We start from the raw sequence: 7,173 nt of genomic DNA, 5'->3' as shown, positions 1-7,173 counted from the left end.
TATCAAGTGCAGAACTCTTGCAGCGTCGCGCAGCCAAGATTGCATCCAAGCTGAGAGTTAAGTCACATCTTATGAAGAACGTGCTTGGAAGTTTAAAAAGGGGAGTATCCACTCGTCAACAAATTTCAAATTATTGTGAGCATCACGCGTTTGTTTCGTATTGTGAACCTCAACAGGTACAAGAAGCGCTCAATGATGAGGATTGGCTTATGGCCATGCATGAAGAACTCAACAACTTCGAGCGTAATAAAGTCTGGAAATTAGTGCCAAGACCAAAGGAGGAACATAATGTCATCGGGACCAAATGGATCTTCAAAAAGAAGCAAGATTCCAATGGGATTGTGGTTTGAAACAAGGCAAGATTGGTGGCTCAAGGCTACTCCCAAGTCGAGGGTATCGACTATAGTGAAACCTTTGCCCCTATTGATCGTCTAGAATCTATGCGTGTGCTCCTTGCATTTGCATCTCATCATGATTTCAAATTACAACAAATGGATGTGAAAAATGCTTTTCTTAATGGTCCTTTAAATGAGTTGGTTTATGTTAAACAACCCCCGGGATTCGAACATCCCAAGCTCCCCAATCATGTATACAAACTTAATAAGGCACTCTATGGCCTTAAACAAGCCCCACGTGCATGGTATGAGTACCTTACTGAGTTGTTCCAAGATCGTCGGTTTGAAATTGGGAAGATTGATCCCACTCTTTTTACCAAGAAGGTCAAAGGGGATTTGTTCATATGCCAACTATATGTTGATGATATCATTTTTGGTTCCCCTATCGAGTCTTTCAATGAATAATTTGCTACACTAATGACCGAGAAATTTGAGATGTCAATGATGGGTGAGTTGAAGTTCTTCCTCGGGTTCGAGATTAAACAAGGTTTAGAAGGGACCTTCATCAAACAAGCCAAGTACACCCAAGACATGCTCAAGAGGTTCGAGCTAGAGGATGTCAAGTCGGTCAAGTTTCCCATGCCAACCAGATGCAAGCTTGACAGTGATCCCAATGGTAAAGCAGTGGATCAAAAGGTATATCGCTCCATGATTGGATCCCTTCTTTACCTTTGTGCATCTAGACCGGATATCACGTTGAGTGTAGGGATTTGTGCACGGTTTCAATCTGCACCAAAAGAAAGCCATTACATGGTTGTTAAACGAATCTTTCGATATTTTCCTCATACCCCAAACTTTGGCATATGGTATCCCAAAGGAGAAAACTTCAACCTAGTGGGCTATTCTGACTCAGATTGGGCGGGTGACTGTGTGGAGAGGAAGTCAACTTCTGGAGGATGTCAATTTCTTGGTCGTTAACTGGTAAGTTGGTCTTCAAAGAAGCAAAATTGTGTCTCACTGTCTTCCACCGAAGCGGAGTATGTTGCAGCTGCGAGTTGTTGTGCACGGTTGCTATGGATGAGGCAAACTTTAAAGGATTACGGTGTCACTTGTGACAAAATGCCTCTTCTATGTGACAATCAAAGTGCTATCAAGATTTCCCTCAATCCGGTGCAACATAGCAAGACCAAGCACATTGATATTCGCCATCACTTCATTCGTGAGCGTATCAAGCGTGGTGACACTGAGGTTCACTTCATCAACATTGAAGAGCAACTTGCAGATATTTTCACTAAGCCCCTAGATGAAGCAAGGTTCTGGGAGTTAAGGCATGAGCTAAATATCATTGATTCAAGTAATGTGGATTGAAGCTAGGCACTCTGCACCCCATTCCGCATTATATCTTGCTCTAGGTGTAGGCATAGACATAGGGGGAGTGTTGTTCTCTCAATGAGCTTTCCCTCCCCCATTATGCATAAATTGATCAAGTCTTTCACATTGGCCATTATTAATGGCACTTGTGCTTCAAAGATGAGCGTTGGTCATGAACCCAAGGATAATTCTTCGCGGTGTCATACCTTATTATCTCAAACATAGGTGGCTCCGTCCACCGCCCCTCTCCCTCCTGGTAAAGGAGGGATTAATATTGCCAGTCAATATGTTTTGCCTTTGTCTTTGTCTCTGGTACTGACTGGTATGTGTCCGTCATGTATTCGCGCTGTTTTGGCAAAATCTGGATTTTTCTGTCTATTTTAGGAGCGGTACTACCGCCATGATTCCAACAGTACTACCGCAATGACAAGAGCGATATTACCGCTGCCTAGGGCTGGCATCTGAAAATCTTGTGGGGAGCGGGGTTACTGCATCTGGCGGTACTACCGCGATTATCCCGGCGGTACTACCGCTGAGTCTATGGCGGTACTACCGCTAGGGCACGAGCGGTACTACCGGTCTACCGCTGCCAGTGGTACTACCGCTCCTCCCGAGCGGTACTACCGCCATGCCCGTGCCCTGGGCTATATAAAGAGAGGGAGGTCGTTTTTCTTGCCCTAATCTGCTTCTTCTTCGTGGAGCTCTCTCTCTCTGCCCCAAAATTCCCCAGATTCGATCTTCTTCCGTGGCGGTTCTCTTCCCATTCAAGTTGGAGGGATTGCCCCTCCTTCTCCTTCCTCCTCCGTGTGCCATGGACTTTGGTACTACCCCTAACCCCTTTGTGTTGTGGTGATGTTCTTGCTCTAGGGTTAGGGTTAGCTGTTTTGGCTCCATTGTTGTGGCATGCTTTTGTTTAGTTCTTAGCACGGAGGAGAGATGTTGGGGAGTGCCCCTATTTGAGTTGTTGCATCAGATCTGCTTAGTTTTGGGATTCGATCCATGGTTTTGGTCTCTTATATTGTCAAAATATGCAACTTTGTGGCTAGTTTTGTTCATATTCATCCAGATCTGAAACCACACGGTACTACCGCCCAAACCCTAGCGGTACTACCGCCCTGGCCGGCGGTACTACCGCTAGCTCGTGGAGAGGTACTACCGCCCAGGTCTAGTGGTACTACTGCTCCTGGAGCGGTACTACCACTCTGGTCGAGCGGTACTACCGCTGGCTCTTGTTTTGTTGCATTTGCTAGCTACGACTTGGTTTTCTTTGTGTTTTATCCTTGTTCTGGATATTTCCATGACTCTTCTTGTCGTTTTTTCGTGTGGTTGTGTTGCGTGTCTCAGGTGATGGCTCTCGTCGTTCCAACCCAGTTTGCAACACCGACAAGGGGTACCGCAACACTGAGGAATCAGAAAGTTCCCGTCCGTTGAAGCGCAACATCAAGAAGACTGTATCCAAGGAGAAGGGGGCAACCATTGACTATGACACTATAGCTCCCAAAGAGTTTACCAGATGCTGCAAGCAAAACCCTTATCTCAAACCAAGGGAGGAGTTTAGGGGCGGAGAGATGTTCTGGACAAGGCAGCAGATTATGATCTATCAAGATATTGTCCTGACCAAGAAGAAAAAGTTTGTTCGAGTGCAGTGGATTGATATCAATCATCTCTAGAGGGATATGGATTATTTTGGTGAGGCCCTGCGTATGATTGAGAAGCTTGGTATTGAGGACATCATCACCTTCCACTATGACTTTGATGCACAGGTAGTAGCTCGGTTCTATACCACTGTCTTCTTCGAGAATGATGTGACTCTCTCTCTGTCTTGGATGTCTCATGGTGAGCTGCTACATGGTTCTTGGTCTGAGTTCATGAATCTTCTGGGGATCAAATTCACTGGACTGCATGATTCCCTTGGCTTGCGCCCTCATCGCAACCCTTATACCACCCCTAAGGACAAGCTGCAACCATTTTATGTCAGGAAGGGTGTGCTCATTCTCTTTTTGGATATCATGCATCGGGTCTTCCGCAACACATTGTTTCCTCGGGTTAGTAACAAAGACGAGGTTCACTCCTATCTGGTGGACATGCTCCTGATGTGTCAAGAAGGACTGGAAAAGTCAAATGGGCCACTGGATGTGGCAAATGTGATGTTCTGTGAGCTTCAGATGTCCATCTACAACCGTAGGGTCCCCATCTATGGGCCCTACATATGCTACTACATCAAGACCAAGTGGGTTGAGACCTTCCCTGCTATTGCCTTTCCTGCAGCCACAGAGCTCGTCAGCCACGATCCCATCAAGCTGCGCCAGAAAGAGAAGTGGGCCAACACCTCCTCTTCCCGTTCTATTGCTCACATGGAGGTTGAGGAGGAGACTGATGCTACTCGGGCTGAGGGCGGCCCTGCTTCCCAGACCCGTTCTTTTGCTGAGCCATCTTGGGCTAAGAAGCTGAAGGCACAAATGGGGTCCTCCAAGACCAGATGAAGACGTTGTTCTGCATGCATGCAAAAGGTCAGTATCAGACTCATGTGGCTCAGAAGGAGAACCGTCATAGGAATAAGCGCCTACTGAGGACGCTTGATGTGCACGTCTCTAGTGGTTATGAGGATGTCATCACACCGGAGGTTGCCTGGATGCAGGCCAGAGACTACCAGTGAGCTGGTTTTGAGGACGAAGAGGCTGCCAAGAGTCTGATCACGAGGAGGAGCAGGAGAATGATGAGGACGATGAGGACACTATGGATGTGTCTGATAAGGATGCAGATGCATGAGGCACCACTTGTGTTCACGTTCGTTCTCTCTGCCTTTTTGGTGGACTAATGCCAAAGGGGAGAGAGTGTTAGAGATTTGTGATTTGCCTTTGGTGTTTTCATTCGTGTTTGAGTCTTTCTTTTCTGAACTAGGTTGGTTTAAATCTGTTGGATATTTTATTATGTGTGTGAAGACTCTTTGTCATATGGTGTGAGACATATGCTATCCCTATATTATCTCTAAAGTCTCTCTCTGTACTTTGCATGTGAGATCATTCATCTTGTGCTATTATCTTTATGCTCACATGTCTATGCTTTCATTATTATATGTTTTGGCAAATCCGGTGTTGTCATCAATCCACCAAAAAGGGGGAGATTGTTAGGGCATACTTTGTTCTAAGTAGTTTTGGTGATTGATGACAGCACCTCTGCGGACTAATCGTGTCCATTGAGCATTTCAGATAATACATAACGAAGCACAAGATGGCTCGTCGCCCCTCGATGTTGTTGGAGCACAGCGTTTCCTACGAGTATCGTTGTTAGTGTTGAGTAGTAGGAAAGCCGTACTATTAATAGGGCGTCCGCGTCGGAAAGGTTTGGGTGGAATCAACTCTCTCACGCGCACATTTTTATTTCCACCACTTTATCTTTGCGGCAATGGAGCATACTCTTAGTCTCTCTCAGTTTTGCAGAAAGTCTAGCGGTAGTACCACCGGCTCCTGGCGGTAGTACCGTTGTGGCTTGCGGTAGTACCGCCCGCTCCTGGCGATAGTACAGTTGTAGCTTGTGGTAGTACCGCCAGCTCCTGGCGGTAGTACCGCTAGGGACGGTAGTACCTCCCACTCTGAGCGGTTGTACTTCGCCGGACTTTTTGCGAACACTTTTCCAGCGGTGGTAGTCTCGGTAGTAGTATTTTTACTACCGTGGATTTTTGTCAACCTAGCGGTAGTACCGATGCCGTCTTAGCGGTAGTACCGCCAGGGGCAGCGGTAGTACCGCCAGGAACGTGCTGACAGTGAGGATAACGGTTCGTTTTGTTCCCCCACTATATAAAGGGTTCACCTACCTCACAAACCCTACCTTTGACCCTCCAAGACTCCATTGTTGCTCCCTAAGCTCATAAGTGCCCGATCTCTCTCCCTAGCCAATCAAACTTGTTAATTTTCTAGGGATTGGTTGAGAAGGCCTAGATCTACACTTCCACCAAGAGAAATTTGACTCCCCCCACTAATCCCTTGCGGATCTTGTTACTCTTGGGTGTTTGAGCACCCTAGACGGTTGAGGTCACCTCCGAGCCCCATTCCATTATGGTGAAGCTCCGTGGTCTTGTTGGGAGCCTCCAAGCTTTGTGTGGAGTTAGCCCCAACCTTGTTTGTAAAGGTTCGGTCGCCGCCTTCAAGGGCACCTATAGTGGAATCACGACACCTTGCATTGTGTGAGGGCGTGAGGAGAATACGGTGGCCCTAGTGGCTTATTGGGGAGCATTGTGCCTCCACACCGCTCCAACGGAGACGTATTTCCTGTCAAAAGGAAGGAACTTCGGTAACACATCCTCGTCTTCATCGGTTCCACTTGTGGTTATCTCTAACCTTTACATTGTGTATGTTATTGTTGTAGAGTATTTCTTACTTGCCTTAGCGATTATAGTTGGTAGCATCATATAGGTTGCTCACCTAGTTGTCATTTTAGAGAACCGTTATGTTGCTAATCCTAACTTGCTAAGAATAGATAAAAAATGGTTGTTGCCTATTCACCCCCCCTCTAGTCAACCATATCGATCCTTTCAGGCGCGCATGAAGTCAAATGTAAACGTGTCTGGCCCTGGCGCCTAATGATATGTTTCTAACATATCAAAAAAAATTGTTCCATGTTGTTATATTATCATTCTAGGATGTTTTGAAATCATTTTATAGCAACTTTATATCATTTTTTGGGACTAGCCTATTGACATGTGACGAGTGCCAGATGTTGTTTTTTGCTTGTTTTTTTACTTCGCAGAAAATCAATATCAAACAGAGTCCAAATGCCACGAAACTTTTTGGAGATTTGTTTATACCCAAAAGACATCCACACGACCAAGGAAGCCAACCATAAGCACCAGGGCGTGTGTGCACCCCTGGCGCATCCTCGTACCTAGTGGGCACCGCGTAGCCCATCTTGGCGTGATTCCAACCCACAAGACATGCACAGGGCCAAGGAAGCCAACCAAAGGCACCACAGCGCGGCTGCCCCCTGGCGCCGCCTGGTACCTAGTGGGCACCTCATGGCCCATCTTGGCGTGATTCCAACGCCAAAAATTCCTATAAATAGAGAAACCTCCAGAAATAACCCTAGACGAGAAGTTTCACCGCCGCAAGCCTTTGCAGCCATGAGAAACCAATCGGGGCCCTTTCCAGCACCCTGCTGGAGGGGGAGTTCGTCTCTGGTGGCCATCTTCATCATCCGACGGAGGCCATGACGAGGAGGGAGTAGTCCACCCTCGGGGTTGAGGGTTTGTACGAGTAGCTATGTGTTTAATCTCTCTCTCTCTCTCGTGTTCTTGAGATATCATGGTCTTGATATATCATGGGCCTTGTTAATATATTTGGGTCATATGGTGTTTGTCCCATGCTATTGTTGTGATGAATTGAGTCTTTCACTTTAAGATCTCGTTATGTTGGATTGAATATTCAGGTTTGAGAGCACATGATATATGTCTTGCATAAGGATTCCCGTAGTG

This window comes from Hordeum vulgare, chromosome 6H (genome assembly GCF_904849725.1).
Source record: "Hordeum vulgare subsp. vulgare chromosome 6H, MorexV3_pseudomolecules_assembly, whole genome shotgun sequence".
Lineage (NCBI taxonomy): Eukaryota > Viridiplantae > Streptophyta > Magnoliopsida > Poales > Poaceae > Hordeum > Hordeum vulgare.
This window is presented reverse-complemented; position numbering follows the sequence as displayed.